Here is a 14,994-nt window from a genome sequence, read left to right on the forward strand (position 1 = left end):
GTATCTGAGAGGGAATCAGCCAGGGATCGATCGGCGGGGTGATCAAGGCCAAAAACATCTTCACTGGGATTTAAGCCCCCTTCCGCTGACCTGTGGCCCTCACACACACACACGCACGCACGTGGACGCATACGGGGGCACAAACACCTCAGACCACGGAAGGATTTTTCCCAGTTTTTTTCCCCTCCAACTATAGCCTATCTGTCTTTTTGGTTCAGTGAAAAGGCAGTAGAGGAGACGAGCAGAGGAATCCAAGTTGAACTATTGAGATGCACCCGTAACATCTCCCCCTGTCCTCATTCTCCTTCTCTATACCTCCTCATTACCTAAGTGCCTGGATAGTACACATTAATGGCTTTATTCACTACCCCCACAGACCTCAGGCTTAAACATGTTTTATGGCCCACGTAGCTTGTTTCAAGTCTTCATTTAAATCAGAACCAGTGAAAATGGCCATCATTGAGGGAAAGAGAGTAGAAATCAGAACGCCATGCCATTTAACATCTGTCCATGGGCACATAATGAGAGTAGTTCAGTTGACTAGGGGGCGGGGCTTCGAGATGGAACAGTTCTGGGTCTTGACCTCATGTCATAGGATTGGAGTTCCCCTTTACACACTAATCTAAGGTCAGATCTTGCTAGAACTATCAGGTCAACTATCATGATAGCAGAGCAGAAGTGCTGACAGACTGAGACCCCTCATCTTCAGGGACAGTCTTTCCAGTAAAATACCACAAACCTTCGCCATTGTCTGTCTTGTTATTTCTAGGAAAACAAACAGGTGTCATTGGACCAGGATGACCTGACCGAGAACGTCTCCTGTTTTTCCTGGGTAAGTCACATGGTCAGGTAATAATCACTGGTGTGTTGAAGGCCTTCCCAAACACCAGAGGTTAGTTGATAGACAGTTAGTGCTCCTCACTGACCCCTTCCCACAACTTCCACATTATGAGAAGCTCTTTCCTCATGTCTTTCAACAGCCCAGGCGTTCTACCAAAACATCTTTGTGTTGTGTAATAACCGTTAACCAGTTAGGATGTTGTCAGTGATTCACAGAAACTGGGATGTTTTCCTGCGTTCAGAATGGCAAGTGTGCATAATAATTAATAATAATAATTTGGTGGGTGCTTATATTTGTCCTATTTCACACATGTACAAGTGTGTGTTAATATGCGTTTGTGAATTGGAAATGTGTTTTTTGCGTATCCCACTCTGAGAGGTCACGGGCCAGTGTCTGCCATTATCAACAGTGTGTGTATGGTGAGAATGGCAGTGCATTCAAGTCAATGATGCATAATGACTGGCGGCCATTGTGAGTGTACCCATAAGAGCAAAGCAGGGAAAATGACATTTTGGACATTTTGAGCCAAGGTCAATTGTAGTTTATTGAGAACATTTCCCACAGCTCCCTTTATCTCCCCTTTCTAGTGAAGGGAAGGGCAAAACAGGAAGTGTGTCAGTCTCTGACCTGTGCCTCCAACATATCTCAAACTTCCTTCCTCCCATGATGCAATGATAGGAACCAGTGGCATTGACTCAGGGAGGGAGGGACAGTCTTTCTTTCCCCATTGCGTCGTTCTGCGCTGGCATTAAGTTTAACAAGTGCTACAAGTGAGGGGTGGCTGGGGAGAGAGCGGGAGTGTGACAGATCGCAGCAGATCATGCAGAAAATGTGCCATGCTAAACATCACTTACTGAACATGGGAGAAGTGGCGTGTTTGTGCAGTGTTTGCTATCCAAGGAGTTCTGGTGATGGGAGTAAAACAGAGAGAGTTTGCCTTCACAGCTGGGGACTGGAAATTGAATATACAGCTTCATTTTCACAGTTTGAAAAAACAAAACACAGAAACTCACAGGAATTATGTTTAGGAGGGCAGAAATTGTTGCTGGGGTTTTGAGTTTCTTTTGATGTGTCCTGATGACGATTATGAAATCCAATAAAAACTAATTAGGAAATTAGGAGAGGGGATCAATATAGTATGCTCTAGTGGAGCGCACTCTGCGTGTGTTTTGCAGTGTGTGTGTGTGTGTAGTCAGTGTATGTGTAATGGTCAGCCTTCAGTAACCCCCTACACCCCCAGGAGTGAGGTGCAGACCCGACCTGGCCAAAACAATCGTTAGCCTGTGGTCCTCTGTGGACTCTCCCCCCTCCCAGAGAAGTCATTTATATTTTGTTGACTGCCAGTTCCCTCTCCTATGTGTAATTTGATTCCAGCCAGGGCTACTCATTTCTGATTATTCCCCCCCTCTAATGTTACGCCTAATGTACTCTGGAACCTGCTTATTGCTCTTTAGTTACTTAATTTATTTATTTAGACTCTGTTTGGCCACCACAAAAACAAATGACGTAGTAGTGTTGGAGTAGGAGCCTTGTGAAATGTCTCTCCTGCGGTGTTTCTCATTGCCATGATGATGGTTGGATGGTGACGGGTAGACGGTGACGGTTTGACGGTGACGGTTTGACGGTGACGGGTAGACGGTGACGGTTAGACGGTGACGGTTAGACGGTGACGGTTAGACGGTGACGGTTAGGCGATGACGGGTAGATGATGATGGGTAGATGATGATGGTGATGGGTAGATGATGATGGTGATGGGTAGATGATGATGGGTGAATGGTGATTGGTAGATGGTGATTGGTAGATGATGATTGGTAGATGTGATGGGTAGATGATGATGATGATGGGTAGATGATGATGATGATGATGATGATGGGTAGATGATGATGATGATGGGTAGATGATGATGATGATGATGGGTAGATGATGATGGGTAGATGATGATGATGGGTAGATGATGATGGGTAGATGATGGTGACAGGTAGATATTGACGGGTAGATGGTAATGGGTTGATGTGATGGGTAGATGATGATGGTAGGCTGTGATGTAGATGGTGATGTAGATGATGATGGGTAGACGATGATGGGTAGGCTGTGATGTAGATGGTAATGGGTAGATGTGATGGTAGATGTAGATGTGATGGGTAGATGATGATGGATAGATGTAACGGGTAGATTATGATGGGTAGATTATGATGGTGATGGGTCGATGGTGATGGGTCAATGAAGATGTGTAGATTGTGATGGGTTGATGGTGATGGGTAGATGATGACGTATGGATGGCAATAGGTAGATGATGATAGGTAGATGTGATGGTGGATGGTGAGGGGTATATGATGGGGAGATGGTGACGGGTAGATGATGAAGGAAATATGGTGATGGCTAGATGATTTTGGGTAGATGTGATGGTAGATGGTGATGGGTAGATGATGACGGGTAGGTAGTGATGGGTAGATGATGATGGGTAAATGGTCATGGGTAGATGATGACGGGTAGATGGTGACAGGTAGATGATGATGTGATGATGGTGGATGGTGAGGGGTATATGATGGGGAGATGGTGACGGGTAGATGATGAAGGAAATATGGTGATGGCTAGATGATTTTGGGTAGATGTGATGGTAGATGGTGATGGGTAGATGATGACGGGTAGGTAGTGATGGGTAGATGATGATGGGTAAATGGTCATGGGTAGATGATGACGGGTAGATGGTGACAGGTAGATGATGATGTGATGATGGGTTGATGGTGATGGATAGATGGGGACGGGTAGATGATGATGGGTAGATGTGATGCTGGATGGTGACAGGTAGATAATGATGGGTAGATGGTGAAAGGTACAGTGGGTGAAAAAAGTATTTGATCCCCTGCTGATTTTGTATGTTTGCCCACTTACAAAGAAATGATCAGTCTATAATTTTAATAGTAGGTTTATTTGAACAGTGAGAGACAGAATAACAACAAAACAATCCAGAAAAACGCATTTCAAAAATGTTATAAAATTATTTGCATTTTAATGAGGGAAATAAGTATTTGACCCCTCTGCAAAACATGACTTAGTACTTGGTGGCAAAACCCTTGTTTGCAATCAGAGGTCAGACGTTTGTTGTAGTTGGCCACCAGGTTTGCACACATCTCAGGAGGGATTTTGTCCCACTCCTCTTTGCAGATCTTCTCCAAATCATTAAGGTTTCGAGGCTGACGTTTGGCAACTCGAACCTTCAGCTCCCTCCACAGATTTTCTATGGGATTAAGGTCTGGAGACTGGCTAGGCCACTCCAGGACCTTAATGTGCTTCTTCTTGAGCCACTCCTTTGTTGCCTTGGCCGTGTGTTTTGGGTCATTGTCATGCTGGAATACCCATCCATGACCCATTTTTAATACCCTGGCTGAGGGAAGGATGTTCTCACCCAAGATTTGACGGTACATGGCCCCGTCCTTTGATGCGGTGAAGTTGTCCTGTCCCCTTAGCAGAAAAACACCCCCAAAGCATAATGTTTCCACCTCCATGTTTGACGGTGGAGATGGTGTTCTTGGGGTCATAGGCAGCATTCCTCCTCCTCCAAACACGGCGAGTTGAGTTGATGTCAAAGAGCTCCATTTTGGTCTCATCTGACCACAACACTTTCACCAGTTGTCCTCTGAGTCATTCAGATGTTCATTGGCAAACTTCAGATGGGCATGTATATGTATTCTTGAACAGGGGGACCTTGCGGGCGCTGCAGAATTTCAGTCCTTCATGGCGTAGTGTGTTACCAATTGTTTTCTTGGTGACTATGGTCCCAGCTGCCTTGAGATCATTGACAAGATCCTCCCGTGTAGTTCTGGGCTGATTCCTCACCGTTTTCATGATCATTGCAACTCCACGAGGTGAGATCTTGCATGGAGCCCCAGGCCGAGGGATATTGACAGTTCTTTTGTGTTTCTTCCATTTGCGAATAATCACACCAAATGTTGTCACCTTCTCACCAAGCTGCTTGGCGATGGTCTTGTAGCCCATTCCAGCCTTGTGTAGGTCTACAATCTTGTCCCTGACATTCTTGGAGAGCTCTTTGGTCTTGGCCATGGTGGAGAGTTTGGAATCTGATTGATTGATTGCTTCTGTGGACAGGTGGTTTTTTTTACAGGTAACAAGCTGCGGTTAGGAGCACTCCCTTTAAGAGTGTGCTCCTAATCTCAGCTCATTACCTGTATAAAAGACACCTGTGAGCCAGAAATCTTTCTGATTGAGAGGGGGTCAAATACTTATTTCCCTCATTAAAATGCAAATCAATTTATAACATTTTTGACATGCGTTTTTCTGGATATTTTTGTTGTTATTCTGTCTCACTGTTCAAATAAACCTACCATTCAAATTATAGACTGATCCTTTCTTTGTCAGTGGGCAAACTTACAAAATCAGCAGGGGATCAAATACTTTTTTCCCCCACTGTATGATGATGGGTAGATTGTGACGGGTAGATGTGACGGGTAGATGTGACGGGTAGATGGTGACAGGTAGATGGTGACGGGTAGATGGTGATGATGGGTAGGTGGTGACAGGTAGATGGTGATGACGGGTAGGTGATGACGGGTAGGTGATGACGGGTAGGTGATGACGGGTAGGTGATGACGGGTAGATGATGATGGGTGGATGGTGATTGGAAGATGGTGATTGGAAGATGGTGATGGGTAGATGGTGATGGGTAGATGGTGATGGGTAGATGGTGATGGGTAGATGGTGATTGGAAGATGATGATGGGTAACGGTGACGGGTAGATGATGATGGGTAGATGGGTAGATGATGATGGGTAGATAGGTAGATGATGATGATGGGTAGATGATGATGGGTAGATGATGATGATGGGTAGATGATGATGATGGGTAGATGATGATGGTGATGGTGATGGGTAGATGGTGATGGTAGATGGTGACGGGTGGATGGTGATGGGTGGATGGTGATGGGTAGATGGTGATGGGTAGATGGTGATGGGTAGATGGTGATGGGTAGATGGTGATTGGAAGATGATGATGGGTAAATGGTGATGGCTGCTGGTGATGGGTAGATTATGATGGGTAGATGTGATGCTGGATGGTGACAAGTAGATGTTAATGGGCAGATGGTGACACGTAGATGGTGATTGGTGATGGGCAGATGATGACGGGTAGATGATGCTGGGTAGGTGGTGAGTGGGAGATGGTGATGGGTAGATATGATGGGTAGATGATAATGGGTAGATGGTGATAGGTAAATGATGATGGGTAGATGTGATGCTGGATGGTAACAGGTAGATGATAATTGGCAGATGGTGACGGGTGATTGGTGATGGGTAGGTGGTGATGGGTAGATGGTGATTTGTAGATGTGATGGGTAGATGATAATGGGTAGATGGTGATAGGCAGATGTGATGGGTAATTGGTGATGGTAGATGATGATGGGTAAATGGTGATGGTAGATGGAGAGGTAGATGGAGAGGTAGATGATGATGGGTAGATGATGATGGGTAGATGTGATGCTGGATGGTAACAGGTAGATGATAATTGGCAGATGGTGACGGGTGATTGGTGATGGGTAGGTGGTGATGGGTAGATGGTGATTTGTAGATGTGATGGGTAGATGATAATGGGTAGATGGTGATAGGCAGATGTGATGGGTAATTGGTGATGGTAGATGATGATGGGTAAATGGTGATGGTACATTAGATGGGTAGATGGAGAGGTAGATGATGATGGGTAGATGGTGACAGATAGATGGGGACAGGTAGATGATGATTGGTAGATTTGACGGGTAGATGATGATGGTAAATGGTGATTGGTAGATGGTAATGGGTAGATGATGATGATGATGATAGCTAGATGATGATGGCTAGATGATGATGGGTAGATGGTGATGGGTAGACGATGGTGGGTAGATGATGACGGGTAGATGTGATGCTGGATGGTGGCAGGTAGATGATGATGGGTAGATGTGACATGTAGATAATGACGGAAAGATGGTGATGGGTAGATGATTTGTGGTAGATGTGATGGTAGATGGTGATGGTAGATGATGACGGGTTGGTAGTGATGGGTAGATGGTGATGGGTAGATGGTGATGGGTACATGATGATGGGTAGATGAAGATGGGTAGATGAAGATGGGTAGATGATGATGGTGATGGGTTGATGGTGATGGGTAGATGTAGAATGTGATGGGTAGATGATGTGTGGATGGCAATAGGTAGATGATGACAGGTAGATTGGATGGTGACGGGTGGATGAAGATGGGTAGATGATGATATGGTGATGGTTCGATGGTGATGGGTAGATGTAGATTGTGATGGGTAGATGATGACGTGTGGATGGCAATAGGTAGATGATGACAGGTAGATGTGATGGTGGATGGTGATGGGTAGATGATGATGGGCGGATGGTGACCGGTAGATGTGACGGGTAGATGATGATGGAAAGATGGTGATGGGTAGATGGTGATGGGTAGATGATGATGGGCAGATGATGATGGGCAGATGATGATGGGCAGATGACGATGTGTGGATGGCAATAGGTAGATGATGACAGGTAGATGTGATGGTGGATGGTGACGGGTGGATGGTGATGGGTAGATGATGATGGGAAGATGTGACGGGTAGATGATGATGGAAAGATGGTGATGGGTAGATGTGATGGTAGATGTTGATGGGTAGATGATGATGGGCAGATGATAATGGGTAGATGTGATGGTAGATGATGATGGGTAGATGACAATGTGTGGATGGCAATAGGTAGATGATGATGGTAGATGTAATGGTGGATGGTGACGGGTAGATGGTGACAGGCAGATGATAATGGGTAGATGATGACGGGTAGATGATGGTGACTGGGAGATGGTGACGGGTAGATATGACGGGCAGATGGTGATTGGAAGATGATGATGGGTAAATGGTGATGGGAGCTGGTGTTTGGTAGATGATGATGGGTAGATGTGATGCTGGATGGTGACAGGTAGATGATAATGGGCAGATGGTGACACAGATGATGATGGGGAGATGGTGACGGGAAGGGGGAGATGGTGAGTGGGAGATTTTGACGGGTAGATATGGTGATAGGCAGATGTGATGGGTAATTGGTGATGGTAGATGATGACGAGTAGATGACGGGTAAATGGTGATGGTAGATGTGACGGGTTGATGATGATGGGTAGATGGGGAGGTAGATGCTGTGGGTAGATGATGATGTGTAGATGATGACAGGTAGATGGTGATGGGTAGATGATGACTGGTATATGATGATGGTAATTGGTAGATGATGATGATTGGTAGACCATGATGGCAAGATGATGATGGGTAGATGGTGAAGGCTAGATGGTGATGGGTAGATGATGAGGGGTGGATGGTGATGGTTAAATGATGATGGGTATATGATAATGGGTAGATTATGACGGGTAGATGTGATGCTGGATGGTGACAGGTAGATGGTGAAAGGTAGATGTGACGGGTAGATGATGAAGGAAATATGGTGATGGGTAGATGATTTTGGGTAGATGATGATGGGTTGATGATGATGGTGATGGGTAGATGTGATTGGTAAATGTTGATGGTAGATAATGATGGTAGATGGTGATGGGTACATGATGATGGGTAGATGGTATTGGGTAGATTAGATGGGGATGGGCAGATGGTGACAGATTATTATTATTGGGAGATGGTGATTGGTGATGGGCAGATGATGACGTGTAGGTGGTGATGGGTAGATGATGCTGGGTAGATGTGATGGGTAGAAGAGGATGGGTAGATGGTGATGGGTAGATTATGATGGATCGATTATGATGGCTTGATGTGATGGGAAAATGATGGGTAGATGATGATGGGTAGACTGATGTAGATGGTGATGGGTAGATGATGATGGGTAGATGGTGATGGGTAGATGATGATGGGTAGATGGTGATGGGTAGATGATGATGGATAGATGTGATGGGTAGATGGTGATGGATAGATGATGATGGGTATATGATGATGGGTATATGATGATGGGTAGATGATGATGGGTAAATGGTGATGGGTAGATGATGACGGGTGGATGGTGATGGGTAGGTGGTGATTGGAAGATGATGATGGGTAAATGGTGATGGGAGCTGGTGATGGGTAGATGATGATGGGTAGATGTGATGCTGGATGGTGACAGGTAGATGATAATGGGTAGATGATGATGCGGAGATGATGACGGGTAGGTGGTGATGGGTAGATAATGGGTAGATGATGATTGGTAGATGTGACGGGTAGATGTGATCGATAGATGATGATGGGTAAATGACAGGTTGATGATGATGGGTAGATGGTGATGGGTAGATGATAATGGGTAGATGATGATTGGTAGATGTGACGGGTAGATGGTGACGGGTAGATGATGATGGGTGATGGTGACGGGAAGATGTGATGGATAGATGATGATGGGTAGATTGTGATGGTTAGATGTGATGTGTAGATGATGATGGGGAGAGGTAGATGATGATGGGTAGATATGACGGGTAGATGGTGAAGGGGTTTTGGTGATGGGTAGATGTGATGGTAGATGTGATGGTAGATGTGATAGGTAGATGGTGATGGGTAGATGATGTCTGGTATGTGATGATGTTAAATGATGATGGGTAGATGATGGTGGGTAGATGGTGAAGGCTAGATGTAGATGGTGATGGGTAGATGATGACGGGTGGATGGTGACACGTAGTTGATGATGGGGAGATGGTAATGGGTAGGTGGTGATGGGTAGATTATGCTGGGTAGGTGGTGATGGTGAGTGGGAGATGGTGACGGGTAAATATGTTGGGTAGATGGTAATGGGTAGATGGTGATAGGCAGATGTGATGGGTAATTGGTGATGGTAGATGATGACGGGTAGATGATGATGGGTAAATGGTGATGGTAGATGTGACGGGTAGATGATGATGGGTAAATGGTGATGGTAGATGTGACGGGTAGATGATGATGGGTAGATGGGTAGATGGGGAGGTAGATGTGATGGATAGATGATGATGGGTAGATTGGTAGATGTGATGGGTTGATGGTGATGGGTAGATGTGACGGGTGGATGGTAATAGGTAGATGATGAAGGATGGACGATAATGGGTAGAAGATGATTGGGAGATTAGATGGTGATGGGTAGATGATGGTGATGGGCAGATGTAGATGGTGATGAGTAGATGATGACGGGTGGATGATGACGGGTAGATGATGATGGGTGATGGTAGATGGTGATGGGTAGATGTAGATGGTGATGGGTAGATGGTGACGGGTTGATGGTGATTGGTAGATAATTATGGGTAGATGATGATTGGTAGATGATGACGAGTAGATGTGATGCTGGATGGTGACGAGTAGATGATAATGGACGGATGGTGACAGGTACATGGTGACGGGTGATTGGTGATGGGCAGATGATGACGGGTATATGGTGACGGGTAGATGATGTCGGGTAGATGATGACGGGTAGATGATGACGGGTAGGTGATGACAGGTGATGGTGATTGGTAGATGATGGCGAGTAGATGGTGGCGGTTAGATGGTGACGGGTAGGTGATGATGGTAGATGATGACAGGTGGATGATAATGTTGATGGGTTGATGTGATGGGTAGAAGATGATTGGTAGATGGTGACGGGTAGATGTTGACGGGTAGACGGTGATGGGTAGATTATTATGGGTAGATGGTAACGGGTGGATGGTAATGTGCAGATGGTGGCAGGTAGATGATTATGGGGAGATGTCAACAGATGATTGGTGATGGCAGATGTTGACGGGTAGGTGGTGATGGGTAGATTATGATTGGTAGATGGTGACGGGTAGATGGTGATGGGTATATGATGACGGGTAGGTGGTGATGGAATGATGATGATGGGTTGATGTGATGGGTAGACTGTGATGTAGATGATGATGGATAGATAATGATGTGTAGATGAAGATGGATAGATGGTGATGGGAAGATGATGGTGGGTAGATGGTGATGGGTAGATGTAGATGGTGATGGGTAGATGTAGATGGGTGGACGGTGATGGATATATGATGATGGGTATATGATGATGGGGAGATGTGATGCTGGATGGTGACAGGTAGATGATAATGGGCAGATGGTGACAGGTAGATTATGATGGGGATATGGTGACGGGTGATTGGTGATGGGCAGATGATGACGGATAGGTGGTGATGGGTAGATGTGACGTGTAGATTTGGACGGGTAGATGATGACAGGTAGATGATGATGGGTAGTTGATGATGGTTAGACGGTGATGTAGATTTTGATGGGTAGATGATGATGGATAGATGATGATGGATAGATGATGATGGGTAGGTGGTAGATGTGATGGTAGATGGTGATAGGTAGATGTGACGGGTAGATGATGTTGGGTAGATATGATTGTAGATGGTGATGGGTATATGATGACGGGTAGGTCGTCATGGGTGGATGATTTTGGGTAAATGGTGATTGGTAGATGATGATGGGTAGATGGCGATGGGTAGAATGTGATGGGTAGATAATGACGGGTGGATGGTAATAGGTAGATGATGATGGATGGACGATAATGGGTAGAAGATGATTGGGAGATGTGATGGTAGATGGTGATGGGTAGATAATGGTGGGTAGATGTAGATGGTGGATGGTGACGGGTGGATGGTGACGGGTAGATGGTGACGGGTAGATGGTGATTGTTAGATAAGTATGAGTAGATGGTGATGGTAGATGATGACTGGTTGATGATGGTAATGGGTAGATGGTGATGGGGATATGGTGACGGGTGATTGGTGATGGGCAGATGATGACGGATAGGTGGTGATGGGTAGATGTGACGTGTAGATTTGGACGGGTAGATGATGACAGGTAGATGATGATGGGTAGTTGATGATGGTTAGACGGTGATGTAGATTTTGATGGGTAGATGATGATGGATAGATGATGATGGATAGATGATGATGGGTAGGTGGTAGATGTGATGGTAGATGGTGATAGGTAGATGTGACGGGTAGATGATGTTGGGTAGATATGATTGTAGATGGTGATGGGTATATGATGACGGGTAGGTCGTCATGGGTGGATGATTTTGGGTAAATGGTGATTAGTAGATGATGATGGGTAGATGGCGATGGGTAGAATGTGATGGGTAGATAATGACGGGTGGATGGTAATAGGTAGATGATGATGGATGGACGATAATGGGTAGAAGATGATTGGGAGATGTGATGGTAGATGGTGATGGGTAGATAATGGTGGGTAGATGTAGATGGTGGATGGTGACGGGTGGATGGTGACGGGTAGATGGTGACGGGTAGATGGTGATTGTTAGATAAGTATGAGTAGATGGTGATGGTAGATGATGACTGGTTGATGATGGTAATGGGTAGATGGTGATGGGTAGAGGATGATGGGTTGATGATGATGGGTAGATAGTGATGGTAGATGTAGATGATGACGGGTAGATGATGATGGGTAGATTATGATGGTAGATGGTGATTGATAGATGATAATGCGCAGATGGTGACAGGTAGATGATTATGGCGAGTTGGTGATGGGAAGATGATGACGGGTAAGTGGTGATGGGTAGATGATGACGGGTGGATGGTGACAGGTAGATGATGATGGGGAGATGGTGACGGCTGGATGGTGATTGTATATGATGACGGGTAGGTGGTGATGGGTAGATGGTGATGGATTGTTGATGATGGGTTGATGATGATGGGGAGATGATGATGGGTAAATGTTGATTGGTAGATGTGATGGGTACATGATGACAGGTAGATGGTAATGGGTAGATGGTAGATGGTGATGGGTAGATGATGATGGGTAGATGATGATGATGATGTGTTGATTATGATGTGTTGATGATGATGGGGATGGTAGATTATGATGGGTAGATGTGATGGATAGATGGTGATGGGTAGATAATGACAGGAGGCTGGTAATAGGTAGATGATGATGGGTGGATGATAATGGGTAGACAATGATTGGAAGATGTGATGGTAGATGGTGATGGGTACATGGTGATGGGTAGATGTGATGGGTACATGGTGATGGATAGATGATGAGTGGTAGATGGTGACGGGTTTATGGTGATTGGTAGATGTGATGGGTAGATGGGGATGAGTAGATGATGATGGGTAGATGTGACGGGACGATGGGGACGGGTAGATGGGGACGGGTAGATGATTATAATAGGTAGATGTGATGGGTAGATGGTGATGGTAGATGATGACTGATAGATGATGATGGGTAGATGGGGACGGGTAGATGATGATGGGTCGATATGTCGGGTAGTAATGACGGGTAGATATGACGGGTAGATATGACGGGTAGATATGACGGGTAGATGGTGATGGGTAGATGGTGATGGGTAGATGGTGACGGGTAGATGGTGACGGGTAGATGATGGTGATTGGTAGATGATAATGGGCAGATGGTGATGGGTAGATGGTTATGGGGAGTTGGTGATGGGCAGATGATGACTGGTAAGTGGTGAAGGGTAGATGATGACTGGTGGATGGTGACAGGTAGATGATGATGGGGAGATGGTGACGGGTGGATGGTGATGGTATATGGTGACGGGTAGGTGGTGACGGGTAGATGGTGATGGATTGCTGATGATGATGGGTAGATGTGGTGGGTAGATGATGATGGGTAAATGTTGATTGGTAGATGTGATGGGTACATGATGACAGGTAGATGGTGATGGGTAGATGGTGATGGGTAGATGATGATGGGTAGATGATGATGGGTAGATGGTGATGATGGATAGATGTGATGGGTAGATGTGATGGGTAGATGGTGATGGGTTGATGATGATGGGGATGGTAGATTATGATTGGTAGATGTGATGGATAGATGGTGATGTGTAGATGTGATGGGTAGATAATGACGGGAGGATGGTAATAGGTAGATGATGATGGGTGGATGATAATGAGTAGAGGATGATTGGAAGATGTGATGGTAGATGGTGATGGGTACATGGTGATGGGTAGATGTGATGGGTACATGGTGATGGATAGATGATGAGTGGTAGATGGTGACGGGTTTATGGTGATTGGTAGATGGGATGGGTAGATGGGGATGAGTAGATGATGATGGGTAGATGTGACGGGACGATGGTGATGGGTAGATGGGGACGGGACGATGGTGACGGGACGATGGTGACGGGTAGATGGGGACGGGTAGATGATGATGATGATAAGTAGATGTGATGGTAGATGATGACTGGTAGATGATGACTGGTAGATGATGATGGGGATGGGTAGATGATGATGGGTAGATGATGATGGGTAGATGATGATGGGTAGATGATGATGGGTAGATATGACGGGTAGATGGTGATGGGTAGATGATGATGGGTAGATGATGATGGGTAGATGATGATGGGTAGATGATGATGGGTAGATTATGATGGTAGATGGTGATTGGTAGATGATAATGGGCAGATGGTGACAGGTAGATGTTATGTGGAGTTGGTGATGGGCAGATGATGACGGGTAAGTGATGATGGGTATATGATGACGGGTGGATGGTGACGGGTAGATGATGACGAGTAGATGTGATAGGTAGATGGTGATGGGTAGATGACAACGGGTAGATGATGATAGATAGATGATGATGGGTAGATTGCTAGATTTGATCGGTTGATGGTGATGGGTATATGTAATGGGTACATAGGGATGGGTAGATGATGATGGGTAGATGATGATTATGATAGGTAGATGATAACGCGTGGATGGCAGCAGGTAGATGATGATAGGTAGATTGGATGGTGACGGGTGGATTGTGACGGGTAGATGATGACGGTTATGTGGTGATGGGTATATGATGACAGGTAGGTGGTGATGGGTATATGATGATGGGTAGATGTGATGGGTAGATGATGACAGGTAGGTGATGATGGGGAGATGGTGACTGGGAGATGGTGATGGGTAGATGATAATGGGTAAATGTAGATTGTGATGGGTAGATGGGGATGGTAGATGATGATGGGTAGATGATGATGATGTGTTGATTATGATGTGTTGATGATGATGGGGATGGTAGATTATGATGGGTAGATGTGATGGATAGATGGTGATGGGTAGATAATGACAGGAGGCTGGTAATAGGTAGATGATGATGGGTGGATGATAATGGGTAGACAATGATTGGAAGATGTGATGGTAGATGGTGATGGGTACATGGTGATG

This window comes from Salmo salar, chromosome ssa13 (genome assembly GCF_905237065.1).
Source record: "Salmo salar chromosome ssa13, Ssal_v3.1, whole genome shotgun sequence".
NCBI lineage: Eukaryota > Metazoa > Chordata > Actinopteri > Salmoniformes > Salmonidae > Salmo > Salmo salar.